We start from the raw sequence: 15,635 nt of genomic DNA, 5'->3' as shown, positions 1-15,635 counted from the left end.
AAGATCTACTTGTAAGTATCAATATTACAAAGGAGGGGGAAAAGATTTTGACCAATATGTGTAAAAATGTAATATAAAATACAAAGTGTTGTGGATTTCCAAGGCACTGATAAAGAGGCTAGTGAGACACTAGAAACAGCTTTATTTTCATCAGCAAAATAAGTGACATTTTCAGATAAAAGGTTTCTGGACATGCCTCTCAGTTCTTTTAGTATAAATTGTTTCTACAGAGAGCTCCATCATGATTTCATTTACATAGTTCAACATAACAAACTCCATTTTAGGCACAGCAAACTCCATTTTTAAGTCCGTTCAGATACAACATAACCTCCATTTTGAATTTCATATGCAATACAGACTCCATTTTGGATTTTCTTCTACACGAGGAATTAAAAGCCCTAGGCCAAAACTATCATAACAATCCTATACATAAAATGCCAGGGTGCTGCTCCTCACCAGTTATAGTTTTTGCCCTCTGGCGCCATCTAGCGACATTTCTCAGAACTGCAGTCTTCTAGGGAAGTTCCAGAAAAGTAACTACCAGGAGCTTCCGGCCTAGCAGGGGGGCCAAACCCCACTCTCAGTAAGTAATTTGTCTCATGAGGGTAAATTAGGGTGACCATATTTGGGAAACCAAAAAAAGAGGACACTTAGTGTGTGTGGGGGGAAGCAGCTTTCTGAGTCCTGCAGAAAGTACGTTATTCCCCCGCCACCTTAAAGAACCCGATTGGAGTGGAGGAGGGGAAAGGATTTCCTTCTGCACCACCACCATCCACTCCAATTGGGGCCTTTTCTATAATGTCCACGAATGACCCACTTTCCCCTTTAAGACCTCAATTGGAGCTCAGGGTGGGGGAATGATGTGCCTCAAGAAAGCATGTCATTCCCTCCTGCCATGCTAATGGCAGCCTTAAAGAGGAAGGTGTGTCATTCCAGGACATTATTGAAAATTATAGAAAATCCCCCCTGACACCATGGAAAGAACAAAAACCAGGACAAATCCGGGGAAATCCTGACAGTTGGTCACCCTAGGTAAATTTGATATAAGGCTAACCTCACCAGTTAAACAAAATAAATACACCTGTCGTATGATGGGCTTTTTCACTAGTAGTTAATAAAACACCTTTCTGTGACTGGGCATGGTACATCCTTAGAATTCTTTTTCTCTATTGAATGTGGATTTAATATTTGTGAAAACCTACAAGTACCTTTTCTATAAAAAATTATTTTATGCCTATTGATGCCCTATTTCTGACTTTGGCTACTGTTTCTTCACTTTTCATCTACTTCTTGGAGAATCAAACCAAAGCAGAGAGAGAAACGACAGTGGCTCATTTCAGGCGATTACGTCAGTTTCTGGAAGAACAAGAGCAGCTTCTGCTAGCCCAGATGGATGAAGTGGAGAAGGAGATTGCCAGGAAAAGGGAGGAGCACATGGCCATACTCTCCAAGGAACTCTCCTCTCTTGAACGTCTCATCCGGGAGATGGAGGAGAAGCGTCAGCAGCCAGCGAGTGAACTCCTGCAGGTAAGATGGAGGCAGAAACAGCCCAGGATCCTCTCCAAGGGGAAAGCTGACTTGAAAACCTTCCTGCATTGCTCATCTACAGAATAAAGGGGCTGAAGGCAGGCACTGCAGATCCCCTAGATATTTGGCAACCATGAGATGATACCTCTAAAAGAATTCTTGCCAAAGCAAGGGGAGGGGGAATTGTCACCCCGATATCCTGCTGTTTTGACATGGAAAAGAAGGCTTCATTCCTGACTGGGAAACCTCAGGAGACGTCTGCCATTCTTAAAGCAGGCCTGATACTCAAATCAGACCAGTGTACCTGATACAAATCCATCACCCCTTCTGGCATGATTGATCTACTCAACAGCCTGTTAATTTCTATCTGTCTGTTTAAGCTGGGAGGAAAGATCGTCAGTCAGTTTACTCTTGAACAAGCACTTCTGGTAGTTTTGATGAGCTAGATGTTTTTTTGCGGAAGAGGCACCACACTGCCTTCAACTCTATTCACCACCTTCTTATTAACTTCTTCCCTCCTTTCATTACCCTTACTTTTCTAATGAACCCACTCAACTTTTACCTGCTCCTTGCAAAACAGCAAAACTCGAGCTCCACAAATTTCTCCAAATTCCATTTCTGACTCGAGTCCCTAGCGGATTATGAGCTTTGTTTTTTTAAAATTTCTTCATGACAACCTATGTGAATTTTCATGGGCATTATTTTCCAAATGAATGCAACAATTGTGTACATCTTTGAAGAGTACACATTCTTCTCCCATTGATTAAAGCATATTTGTGTTCATTTTTCGAAAGCACACGTTTTCAAATGTATGCATGTTGTCGGACACATTTTGTATGATCCACACATTTTGTTTGAATCACATCGCAATTTCAGAAAATGATTTTATTTATTTCCGCATGAAAATCAGTGCGTATTTTCCCAAACGTACACAGCAATTGTGCATGTCTTTGAAGTATACTCATTCTTCTCCTATTGATCAAAGCGTACTATTTATCCGCATTCTTCAAAAGTACACATGTTTTCAAATATATGAATGCTGTCGAATACATTTTGTTTGTTCCATGAATCATGCTGCAATCTCAGATATAGATGGACTTGACTGCAAATTGCGCCTGGCTCTGGGTTCAATGCAGCAGCTGCAAACGGGATAAATCCTGATCAAACCTACTGAAATGATTTCCCCATACCTCCCGATGCTCAGTCCAAACTGCCCCATAGTGTAGTAATTCCCCGTTCTAGCCAAGGTGTGGCTTCACCATGTCGTCCACCGCCAGGAACGGCTAGTGTGTCCATCAGAGAAGCCTTCACAAGGCTCTTTTCAGCTCTGATATATGAGGCGTGGCCACTCTTTGATTCCTCTGAAACTTTTGTTCAAACCATGTAAGCTTGCTCTGAGCACTCACCAGCTCAGCCCCATTCATACCTGTTGGACCAGAACCATCCTGGGACCACGCTACTGAAACCACTGTGATGCATTCTGCAATTGGCAGGAGCTCCATGCAATTCTCAGAGGACAACGTCCGATGGAGTCCTATGGGCAAACCCAGAGAGAACTACTAAGAGGGCACGAGACCCCACTGTTATGTCCCTGTTTCACTGCTTTTTGCCCAGCCTCATCCGTTCTTGGCTGCTCAGATCCTCACCTTGCAAGCTCCCTTTTAAACAGACACATTTTCCTTCCCCTGCTGAGACTGAAGAATTTCAATGCACCCCCAAATTCTGCTTCAGGAATGGGTCTCAGAGACCCAGGGAGAGGCATCCTGAAATCCTACCCTGTTTCAGGAGGTTCCTCTACAAATAGCTGTGTCTTTCCCTATACCCTCTTTCTCTATTATGTGTGTGCATGTATTGTGACCATGGGTTTTGTTAGATTACAGGAAAATCACATTACCAGTGTTTTGCTTCCTGCTTCTCTTGCACAAATTTTAATGTGCTCTGCATTACATGGGAGCAGAGGGGCTGCCATGTGGTCTGTAAATGAAAATTTCTCCCTCCTCACAGTGTTCAGAGCAATAAAGGGTACATTGCCCTCTAGTGGGTGGTTTTTTGTCGTGCAACTTTGGCTGCACATGGTGGGAAATCTTAGCATTGAAATCCCTCAACTAATCCCTCACCTGAAATTCTTGTGTGAGTTTGTGAAAATTCCCATTTGAAGAAACCAGTGTGTGTTTGTGTGAGTCATTAGGTTCCCTTTTGCTAGATGCTCTATTGCCAATATTAAAAGGTGCTTTAAAAAGGAATTCTTGTCCTGATACCATGCACACAATTGTACACATTTTGAGAGGGACAAACTCAGTACAGTATTGACAACCAGAGGTGTTACATGCAGGAGCACCCAAAGGACAGGGGGCAATTTCCTTGTATAGAAATGGAGGTTTCTGTGAAATGTTGGAAATCTCTTGCTGTTTTCACATCTCTGTTAATGTGTAGGAACTGTTCTTATTTATTTATTTTTATTTAAAGCATTTTTATAGCGCGCCTCACCATTTCTGGCATCAAGGCGCTTTACAATAACTAACGCATAAAACAATTCCATTAAAACCCTCAACCCACATTACAACAATTCCATTAAAACCCTCACCCTCAAACTATTAAAAGCCCTCAACCCCAATTTAAACCACCCTCCTCCTTATGGGCTTTCCATAAGCTCCTTATGGGCTTTCCAGAAACATCTGATTAGCCACTGTTGTGGACAGGGTCTGAGACTCGCCAGGCCCCTTTCCTGATCCAGGCCCGCTCTTCTGCACTGATTCAGGACTTCAAGCACTGTCACTGATGGCATTCATCTTTTAGATGTTGAAATGGGTTAACAGGGTGAGTTTGCAGCAAAGCTGTTGCTGCCATGTTGGGCAATTGTGAAAGTGGGACCCTGATGCAGGATGGGAGTTCAAGGTGGGTCTTGGATCTAGACCAGTGGAAGACCACTTTCTTAAAATGCACATGAATGCTTCTCTCTTGAGAAAGCCTGAGAGTCTGACTAAGGCCTCTTCAACCCCCATTGTAGGAGGTTTCATCCATTTCTCATAGTCCTTGAGTGGAGGGTGCTATGTGGAAGCATCAGCATTTGGGCATGAGAGGGAAGAGGGTACCACAGAGGGGTGATTGGCAGGCACTGAGTTCCCTCATCTTTCTCTCCTTTCCTTGCAGGATGTGAAAAGCGCCTTGCAGAGGTAAGTGGATCCCACTCATTTCCATGATGCTGGGAAGGGTCTGGAGGGCACGGAAAGGACGTAGCTCTCTCCATGCTCCTGGGCACAGGGCATAGTTCTCCAGCACTCACAGATTTAAACAAGGACAAGCATTCCTTTCCTTCCTCCCTTCCATCTCTGCCTGCCTGCATCCCACCCCCAAAACATACCTACAAAAACCCCACAGACCAAATATTGTCCAAAAACACTAATATTAGGGTGACCATATGGCAGGAAAACCTGGATTTGTCTGGATTTCTGGCAACAAATCCAGGAGGGGAGGGGAAATCCGTATTTTTTTCAATCTTCCCAGCCAAAGGGCAGCTCTACTTTAATGGGAATTAACAAAAATGCTTATATCTCTGTCATTTTTAAAGATAAAGACATGAAACTTGGCATGATGGTAGCTCTTAGATAGGGCTTTAGTTGTACCAAATCTGAAGCAGATCCATTCACTCATTGATTTTTTAGGATTTTTTTTTAAATTGATGTTTTAAAATTATTATTTTTAAAACTATCATTTTTAAAGATAAAGAGCTGAAAGTTGGCACTATGATAGCTCTTAAGGAGAGATTTAGCCATGCCAAATTTGAATCACATCCGTTCATCCACTATTTTTTAAGATTTTTTTAAAAAGTTCAAAGTTTTAAAATTGTTTTTAAAAACTGCTGGAGCCATATCCTTCAAACCCAAGTTGTCAAACCTCCTCTCTGGGGTCTTACACATTGAGAAGTTTCAGCCCATGGCATTAAGTCTTTAGGTAAGAAGTGCTGGGCAAGCAGGGTACCTTTCCTATTGCAGATTTGGTGGGTAGTCGGGCACCTGGAGCTCAGCAGAGGCAGGGCATCCGCAAATCAAAATGTGGGAAAGGAGAGGTCAGTCAAAGCAGCCCACGGGGCAGAACAAAATGGACCAGAGGCCTTTTTCTCAAAGTTCCACATCATGGGCAATGAAGGGTCATCCTTAGAGAAAAACTCTCATGACCAACAGTGAAGTGCCAGTCGAGAGAGAGGCTCTCTTCTTTGTGGATGCTCTGTTGCTGCAAATGTTGGAACCTGGCATATCATTGCTTTGCTTCACTACCACTTCCCTTCCATTTCACTTTGTGCACTTGTGAGCTAGGCTCTGCAGGGATGCAATGCAGAACCTTTGAAGTGCATGTCAGACAAAAATAGATAGATTTGCAGCATTGGCTGGCTGGCATATTTCTTAGAGACAGAGTTAGACTGAAGACACAACTCAGAGATGTCTGTAGCTGAGCCCTGAGAGGCTGCTGTGCCACACAGAGCCTTTTTAAGAGTGTCTCAAAGTCCAGTTTTGGTGCAGGCAGAGATGGCTGGTGGTGGAGTTTTTGAAAAAAACAAGAGTCACCAGATGCAACCAAGCTACAAGCTGTTGCCCTACCCCCAGCCACAGGGTACAAGTGCACAGCTTGGCTAGACTGTTGGGAGACTTTGGCAGAGAGAGAGAGAGAGTGGGGTGGGGGATTATTTGAGGCTGGAGATGTTGGCTGGCTGGCATAAGGCAGAAAGAGGCTGAAAGCAACCCAGATACACGTGTAGCTTGCCCCTGAGGGTGGCTTGCCACACAGAGTGTTTTAAGAGTGCATCAAAGTTGTGCAGGAGGAGAGGAGATGGAGGCAGCTGGTGGCAGAGGTTTTTAAAGTATTGGCAAAAGGCGGGATTATTATTATTATTATTATTAATAATAATAATAATAATAATAATAATAATAATGTAAGAGTCACCAGACATGACCAAGCAATAACCTGCAATAAGCAATATCCCAAGCCACAAGTGTGCAGCCTAGCTGGACCGTTGGGAGACTCTGGGGGAGAGAGAGAGAGATTGTTTGAGGCTGGAGGCTTTGGTTTGTCTGCACTGACTTAGAGTGAGAGAAACAGAGGCTGCACAGACAACCCAGAGACATCTATTGTAACTTAGCCCCATGGTGCTGGCATGAAACGCAGGGCGTTAGGAAGAGGGTCTCAGAGTCGCATGTTTGTGCAGGAAGTAGACAGGAGTCCAAAGTCTGGATGTGCGAAGTGCTGCCAACACACAAGCCTTGAGAAGGTAATGTGTATATAAGTGAGAAGTGTGAATGGGCAAAGTAGTGTTCACTGCCACAACACCCACCCTAATGTTAGAGTAGAGAAACTTGTGACAATTATACAAAAGCTTTTTTTAAAAAAAAACGAAATAAAAGAATAAAAAAGCCAGCCATCTGGCCGGCCAGTAGCAAACCCCGTTAACAACAGCAGCAGCTTGCAGTGAGTAAGGATGCAGTCAGAAAAAATATTTGAGGGAAGGGGAGAATGTATCACATAGAGTATAGCAAAAGCTTCAAAGTACAGCACAAGCTACAAAAGTAGGACTGAGTGAAGTTAATTTCAGATACATTGAATCTCTCACTTGTTCTTTAATTCAGTAATGTTAACATTAAGATGTTATGTAGAACAGATTTGTCTTAAATCTGTGCTGTAAAATCAGACATGTGACCAAGGCTATGTAAGGGTGGGCACGCCCCCTTGATGCTGGACACGCCCCTTTGGGGGCTGACCATGTTGTCCTCCTTTTTGGTTTCCAAAGTATGGTCGCCCTAACTAATACAGGTAAAACTCACATGCCCGATACACTCCAAAACACAGGCAATACACAGTCCATTGACCCTGACTACACACAAAAGCATCCTCACCGACCCCAAGAAAAGCTGCCCACCCCTGCTCGAAGCTTTCTGTAGTTCTCATTTGCTCCATTTGGGAATACCGGATTGTATGGATAGTGGGTTACTCTTGTTTCTTCTCTACCAGGAGTGACAAGGAAACATTTGAGAATCCAGTGCCTTTTCCTCCAGATCTGAAGCAGAGGATCTGGGACTTCCATAAAATAAATCCCTTTCTGGAGGGAGTTATGGAGCAATTCAAAGGTAAGGAAGCATCGCTGCAAGGGCTCAGAGCTACTGGGCACTCAGATTGCTCGGAAGTCCCTCGCATGACGTTGTCTGCCTCCTGCGTGCCTTCCGCCCCTTCTGGCCTTCCTTGCACAAGAAAAACCAGAAAAACACTGACATATTTTTTTAACCAGAAGTTGCTACTCTCTCCTGCTGTATGTGGAAGAAGCAGTATGATTACAACACCTGATTGCCTCATGCTCCTTGTTTACTTCCTGTTTCCAAACAGGAAGTAACTGAGCGACAATGGAGAAGTGATGGTAGCCAGCATTTTTTCCTAGGTGTGATGGAGCTCACAGTGCTTGGGCATTAACTTATTTTATTTTGTTGGTGCTACAAATGGTGCTACAGCAGTAAACATCAGGCTTCCATTTTGGCAGCCTGGCTACCATTTCCTTTTCCTCCAGGAATACCTCATGGTCACTTTGTTGCCCATCCAGCCAGTCTGGAAAGGGTTTTGGGGAGGTCCTAAAGTTCTAATTTGGGTTTTCATTATCCAGAACAGGAGCGGAACGTTTGCAGGAGGCAGACGTCGTCATCTAAAAGATGCACACACACCCATAAGTGAGTTGTAGCGATGAACCTCTTAGTGACAAGTTCCATAGAAAATCAGATTTTACTGCTTTGATGTGTTGTTTTATCATTCTGTGTTTTACATTTTTGTTTATATTATTATGTCCTACATAGTTTTTTCTGATTTTCAGGGTTTTTTTTGTTAAATTGTTTTTATTTTGGTTACCCAGTTCCAGAATATCTTTACAAATTGAAAAGGAGTCTAAAATATCTTAAAATTAAAAAAGAAAAAGAATATTTTCAAATTTGAGAGAAAACTCTCTAGTATATAGGATAACTTCTGAACCCAGTGACTTGTTAGTGTTAAATTTGACCTAAATGATCTGCATTGATTCTTGCATTGAGCAGTGGGTTGGACTCAATGGCCTTATAGGCCCCTTCCAACTCTACTATTCTATGAATTCCCATCACTTCTATATCTCTTCTGACTTGACTGTCTTGACTCTCACTTTGACCTTCTTTTGGCTGCTTCCCTCTTCTTCAAGAAGTTTCCCCCTTTGTGGTGGGGAACAAACCACTCAGAATCCATGGTCTGTTGTGCAGTTGTGGGGGGTGATTTGTTAACCTTCCCCCACTGGCTTCAGATGAAATGAAAATATGCAGTTCAGGACTTGAATCAGCAATCTGGCATGAAGCAGGTTACTGAGAAACATGCATAGGATTGAACCTTTTATTTGAAACATTTTAAAGTTAAAAGGAGGATTCCTCCTCTGACAGAATTGTTTCTACTTGATTTATAGATGGTGTGCCTCTATAAGTCATTCTCTCATATATATATATATATATATATATATATATATATATATATATATATATTCATTCTATATTTTCCCTTCCTCAGATATGCTGCTACCTGGACTACATCTGAAGAAAGGTAAATTTCAAATGAGAACCAAGTTCACAGGAAGGATGTGGACTGGTTAGACATTTTGTTGACTTTATTTCATTGGGGTTAAATATTTCAGTCCTGCACACTTTAGAATTATAAATAAGTTAACTATTAGTAATTAGCAACTCTCTAGAGATGTTTGGGCTGTGGATATATATAATGAAGGCACAGACAGGGGTAATAGCAATAGGCCCTCCATACTTTCTATACATTAAAATACACTTTTGCAACCTGTGCCCGTGTATACAGGTGAGATTTAAAATACAACAGCAGACTTAAAACAACAGAGTTATAAGAGTGAAATGCTAAACTGCCTGGGAAAAGAAAACGGTCTTCACCTAGCATGGAAAGAGCACAACATAGGTGCCAGCGAAACTCTTTAGGAAGCTCATTCCACCGCTAGGGTGCCACAGCTAAAAAGGCCCTTTTCATGATCACCACCTCCCTCACTTCTTTTGGCTGTGGCTCCCTGAGAAGGACCACTGAAGATGATCTTAGGGTCGGGGCAGTCATATGGGAGGAGACAATCCTTCAGATAACCTGGCTCCAAGTCGTTTAGGGATTTGAATGTCAATACCACCACTTTGACATGAACTGTCAGCCAGGGCAGATAGAAAAATAGTGGCATGATATGATCGTATTGGCCAGTCCCCGTTAATAATCTCGCTGCTTCGTTTTGGACTGGTTGATGTTTGCAGACCATTTTCAAAGGCAGCCTCATACTTAAAAGGTTGTCACACAGAGGAGGGCCAGGATCTCTTCTCGATCCTCCCAGAGTGCAGGACATGGAATAACGGCTCAAGATGAAGCCAGATTCCAGCTGGACATCAGGAAAAACTTCTTGACTGTTAGAGCAGTGCGACAATGGAATCAGTTACCTAGGGAGGTTGTGGGCTCTCCCACACTAGAGGCCTTCAAGAGGCAGCTGGACAACCATCTGTCGGGGATGCTTTAGGGTGGATTCCTGCATTGAGCAGGGGGTTGGACTCGATGGCCTTGTAGGCCCCTTCCAACTCTGCTATTCTATGATTCTATGATTCTATCATTGCAGTAATCTAGTTGAGCGGTTACCAGAGCATGGATAACTGTAGCTAGGCTATCTCTGTCCAGATAAGGGCGCAGCTGGTATATCAGCCTAAGCTGATAAAAGGTGCTCTTTGCCACCGAGTCTACCTGTGCCTCAAGTGACAGTTCTGGATCCAAGATCACCCCCAAACTACAAAACCAATCCTTTAAGGGGAGTGGAACCCCTTCTGAAGCAGGCTGAACATCACTTAGCTGGGCAGATGAGACTCCCACTAACAGTACCTCGTCTTGTTTGGGCTGAGTCTCAGTTTATTGGCCCTCATCCACTCCAGGCATTATTGTGTTAATTATGAACAGACTGCCTCAGCTGGATTTGATGAAAAAGAGAGGTTCAGTTCTCTCAGCATATTGAGGACACCTTAGCTCACAATATGCAGATGAGTTGTATCTCTTAGGTCTCATTTGGGAATCTGGTCTGTCTCCCCAAGTTCCCAAGAATTAGCGCAAATGCAGTCATTATATCACAAGCTCCTTTGCATGTTTGTACCTTGCTCCCAAGGTGATGCCTGCAACTGTTGCAAAGGTGAATGAGATACTAGATTTCCACAGATATTTGTTGCCAACCCAGATATCTGTTGCCAATAGGGAGGGCAGAACCAGCTCTCTGCTCTCTACTGAGAAGAACGGAGACTCTTCATCCCCACTGGAAGTCTCAGCTGGCCAATTCCCAGAGGCAGCATCAATTCTCTGCTCTCCTGCCTCCCTAAAGTCCCCCAAGCCCACACACAGAGACACAAGGAGGGCTCCCAGATGGAGGGCTCCCAGCACTGCCAATGAGAAGGCATCATGCAGCTTCTCCATCTCTTACATCACAACAGATTTTCTGTGTTAAGGAAAAAGATGGGAGAAATCGGGCATGTCTACACCATGCCTATATCCCAGGATCGTCCTGGGATCATCCCTGTGCATCCAAATGTCACACAGATGATCCCTCCATTTGCCTGGGATAATCCTTAGGTGTAGAAAGGGCCAGCGTGAGAAAGCACGGGAGGGACATAAAATTCCTTGAATGAGACACCCAAGAGTAGTGTTTTGGGGGTGTTTTTTGCTTCTTGACAAATGTTTTGAACACAGGAGGGGCAGGATGTAGATATTTTGGATAAATCTCTAACATGCAGTCACCCTTATGTGGGAGGGGCCATCTGGGAGGGGTGGAACGAGAGGGGCTGTGGGGGCTTCCCAGGGAAATGGGGGAATACCGGGGAGGGGGAGTTTGGCCATTCAGGGTGGGCAGGAAGGACAGAGGGAGGGGAAGGGAAGGGAGGTCCGGGGAAACTGGTATGGAGCGCTGCCATGTTGATTCTGCTTTGAAGATTTGAGCTATTCATATTGAGTTGTTATCATATTCCCTGATTTTACAGGGAATCTGTGATTCCTGTGGGGCGTTAAGACTTAAGACCTCCATCACTGTCCCAGAGGATTCTGCTGACCTTCTCTTTCCCTCTTCTCTCTCCATCCCCAACAGCAAATGTCACTCTGGATCCAGACACAGCGAATCCCAGGCTCATCCTGTCTGAGGACCATAAAAGCATGAGAGAGGGAAAGAAAAGACAAGCTGTGCCCGACAATCCTGAGAGATTTGACACATATGCTTTCGTGCTGGGACGTGAGGGATTCACGGCAGGCAGGCATTTCTGGGAAGTCAGGGTGGGAAGTGAGGGATGCTGGGCTGTGGGGGTCGCCAGAAAGTCTGTGAGGAGAAAAGGCGGAATTCATTTTAGTCCTAAGGAAGGGATCTGGGTTATATGGTATTGTGGAGGTGTATATAGAGCTTACAACCCCCCTCTTTTCCCTCCTCTGTCCCTGAGTGGGGAGCTGAAGGGGATCCGAGTGGTTCTGAACTGCGATGAGGGGCGGGTGGCCTTTTATGATGCTGACAGAGGGACCCTCCTCTACACCGTCTCTGGAGCCTATTTCTCTGGAGAGACCCTTCTGCCCTTCTTTCATGTATGGGAAAAAGGCCACCTGAGGATCTCTCCTTAAGGCAGCTCAGAGCCTTCCTCACTTTCCCTCCTCTCCAGACCAGGTTAGTCTAAAGATCAAACCTTCCTTTGTCAAGGGTTTTCCCCTTCTGCAAAGGCCCCCTGAGAGGCCTCCAGTCACAGACACCAGAACTAAATGGACTAAAATGGTGCCTGATTTCCTTCCTGCCTTTCCCAGACTTCCCTCATATCTTACTTCTTAAAAATAAACAGCTTCCATGACCTTCAGTCCTTGTTACACTTTCCATTTTCTTCTCTTCTTTCCACAAGAACTCAATTCTATGCTAAGATGGAAACCCCACCACAAAAATAGTCTCTCTCTCTCTCTCTCTCTCTCTCTCTCTCGCACTTTCTACACCATACAGGTGTAGAGGGAGGGAGGGGGGACCTTAATCTCTTTGTATTTACCAGCATTAAATTGGAAGGGACTCCTGGAGGTAATTTAGACTGATCCCCAAAACATATTTGATGCCTTTATACTAATGCTCAGAGTATGGGAAATAAACAGGACGAGCTTCAACTTTTGATTCAAGAAGGTAAACTGAGATGCGGTGGGATGACTCCCATGAGTGGAACATAGCAATTGATGGATACAACTTGTTCAAATAGAGCAGAAGCCATAGAATGGGTGGATGAGTTGGACTATATGTTATATGCAAAGAAACTCAAGAGAATGGACATGGTGGCTTTACTGAAACATCTGGGTTAAAATCAATGGAGGAATGAATGAAAGCTAAAGTATGGCTGGAGTCTACAACTGATCAACTAACCAAGGAGAAGTAACTGGGGATTTGAATTACCCTAATATCTGTTGGGAGACATACTCCATCAAGCAAGGGGCATGTCTAGATAGTGCGATATCCTGGGGATCCCCTGGCACACAGGGGATCCTGGGAACAGGGAGGGATGATCCCTGCCTTTCCCTGGGATAACCAGGATGTTTTTCCCACAGTCTCAGGATCGTCCTGAGCGTGGGAGGTGTGAGCTGCCATCCTGGTTTAGTCCTGGCTCCTCGCAAGTAACCGTGAGGAGCCGGGCACCAGGCAGAGGGCATGGAGCTCTTCAAGAGCAATGTGCCCATCAGGGATGGGGTGGGAGAGCGGGAGTATTTATATATATATATATATATATATATATATATATATATATATATATTCCCTTTCGTTGGAGCGCTCATGCGCTTATTTTCAACAAAAAATAAAAATGGCGGGCGTGAAATCCTCCGTTCTTCTGGGACATCGCATGCCATGTGTAGACTGAGCGGGAGGATCTCGCAAACAGCATATCATGAGATCCTCCGCCTCCACCCCCCTGGTGTAGACATGCCCAAGGTCTCTCCAGGAAATTCCTGACTTGCCCTGCTGAGAACTTTCTTTTTCAGAGGGGACCAGCCATCTTCAACTTGACTCTGGCATTAGGGAAGAGTTTGTTGATGAAGGAAAAATAGCAGGAACATTGGGGGAAAGTGACCATGTAATGCTCCAGCCCTTGATTTTAAGGAAACTTTAAAGCTGAGTGTAGGCAAGTGAATACCTTAGACTTCAGGAAAGTTCATTTGAATAAAGTCAGAGCAATGATAAGTAGTATTCCATGGCAGGAAAACCTAAAAGGAAAAGATCAGTATTCATGAAGAAAGGAGATACTAGTGGCACAACCAGACAAAACTTCAATGAGGGCAAAAAAAAAAAAAATGAGAATAAACACAAGTTGTGGCTGCTCAAAAAGCTTAGTGATAATCTGAAAATCAAAAGGTACAGATATAGGAGGTGGAAGGAGGGACAGAAAACCAAAAGGAGAGCATCCAGTCAGGACAAAAAAAAATGTTCTCAGGATGCTTAAAATACTTTCTTTCAAAGCACGACACATTTGGGCCTGTGTTCTTTCAAAGGCCTTCCTCAGGGGGCTGTAGCATTAAAACGCATTGAATTACACTTTTGGGATAACACATAACATAGAACTGAAAAATTATTAAGGTAGAGTGACCATATTTTGGAAACCAAAAAGGAGGACACAATGACCTCCCCAAAGGGGCGTACCCACTAATATGTCCATCCCCCAGTGGGGCGTGCCTACCAACATGTCCAGCCCCCAAGGGGGCATGCCCACCCGGACACGGCCTTGGTCACATGTCTGATTTTACATTACACTATTAAGACAAACCTGTTCTAGATAACATCTTAATGTTAAAAGCACTGAAATAAAGAACAATGTATTCACTCACTCCTGCTTTCGTTATATTCTGTGTGATACAGTCTCCCCTTCCTTCAAACAAGCCAAACCAAGCTACGCTATGCTAGGACAGAACAATTCTGGGACAAGACAATACTTTGCAATCAACCAGACGTAACAGTCACAAACAAAAAAGAAAAACACAACTATCTCATTGACCTAGCAATAGCTAATGACAAAATTGTTGCAGAAAAGGAAGAAAAGAAAGAAAATATACACCATTGGCTATGGAAATTAAAGAACTGTGGCAGCAAGAAAAAGTTACAATTATTCCAGTAGTCACATCACATCATTATTTTTTACAGAAAACCTTCAGAAACTAGGCCTACCAAATTACATCCACACCAACATCCAGAAAGCAGTCATACTTAAAACATGTTCAAGTCAGGAAATTTCTGAATCAGTAAAAGACAGCATGACTTGGCAAAGCCCATCATGCTCATCTAGAAAATCCACCAAGAGTAATTTATTTATTCATTTCTTAATTACATTTCTATACCGCCCAATAGTTGGAGCTCTCTGGGCTGTTCAAAAAAATTAAAAACATTCAAAGTATAAAACAACAGTATAAAACCATAATATAAATTACAATATAAAAGCTCAACCAGATAAAAACAGCAGCAATGCAAAATTACCAATTTAAAACACCAAGTTAAAATTTATTTATAGACTGTTAAAATGCTGGGAGAATAAAAAGATCTTCACCTGGCGTCTAAAAGCATATAATGTAGATGCCAAGCGAACCTCCTTAGGGAGTTCATTCCACAGCCGGGGTGCCACAGCAGAGAAGGCCCTCCTCCTGGTAGCCACCTGCCTCACTTCCTTTGGCAGGGGCTCGCGGAGAAGGGCTCCTGTAGATGATCTTAAGGCCCGGGCAGGTACATATGGGAGGAGGCATTCCTTCAGATAACTTAGCCCCAAGCCGTTTTGTGCTTTAAATGTTAATACCAGCACTTTGAATCGGACCTGGACCTGGACTGGCAGCCAATGAAGCTGGAAAAGGACTGGCGTAATGTGGTCTCGTCAGCCAGTCCCTGTTAGTAAACGGGCTGCCCTGTTTTGTACTAGTTGAAGTTTCCGGACCGTTTTCAAAGGCAGCCCCACATATAATGCATTGCAGTAATCCAAACAAGAGGTTATCAGAGCATGGAACTGTAGCTAGGCTATCTCTGTCCAGATAAGGGCGCAGTTGGTATATCAGCCTAAGCT

At 43.8% G+C, this 15,635-nt stretch overlaps 1 protein-coding gene across 1 annotated transcript in view; it reads left to right on the top strand.

Moving 5' to 3' along the window:
- LOC134396049 (E3 ubiquitin-protein ligase TRIM7-like) overlaps positions 1 to 15,635 on the top strand; it is a 247,771-nt gene that overhangs the window by 113,021 nt on the left and 119,115 nt on the right. The gene's annotated exons all lie outside the window — the stretch shown is intronic.

The sequence above is a fragment of the Elgaria multicarinata genome, chromosome 3 (genome assembly GCF_023053635.1).
Source record: "Elgaria multicarinata webbii isolate HBS135686 ecotype San Diego chromosome 3, rElgMul1.1.pri, whole genome shotgun sequence".
Classification (NCBI taxonomy): Eukaryota; Metazoa; Chordata; class Lepidosauria; order Squamata; family Anguidae; genus Elgaria; species Elgaria multicarinata.
Note: the sequence above shows the minus strand (reverse complement) of the source record. Positions and strands in the feature narration are given on the sequence as shown.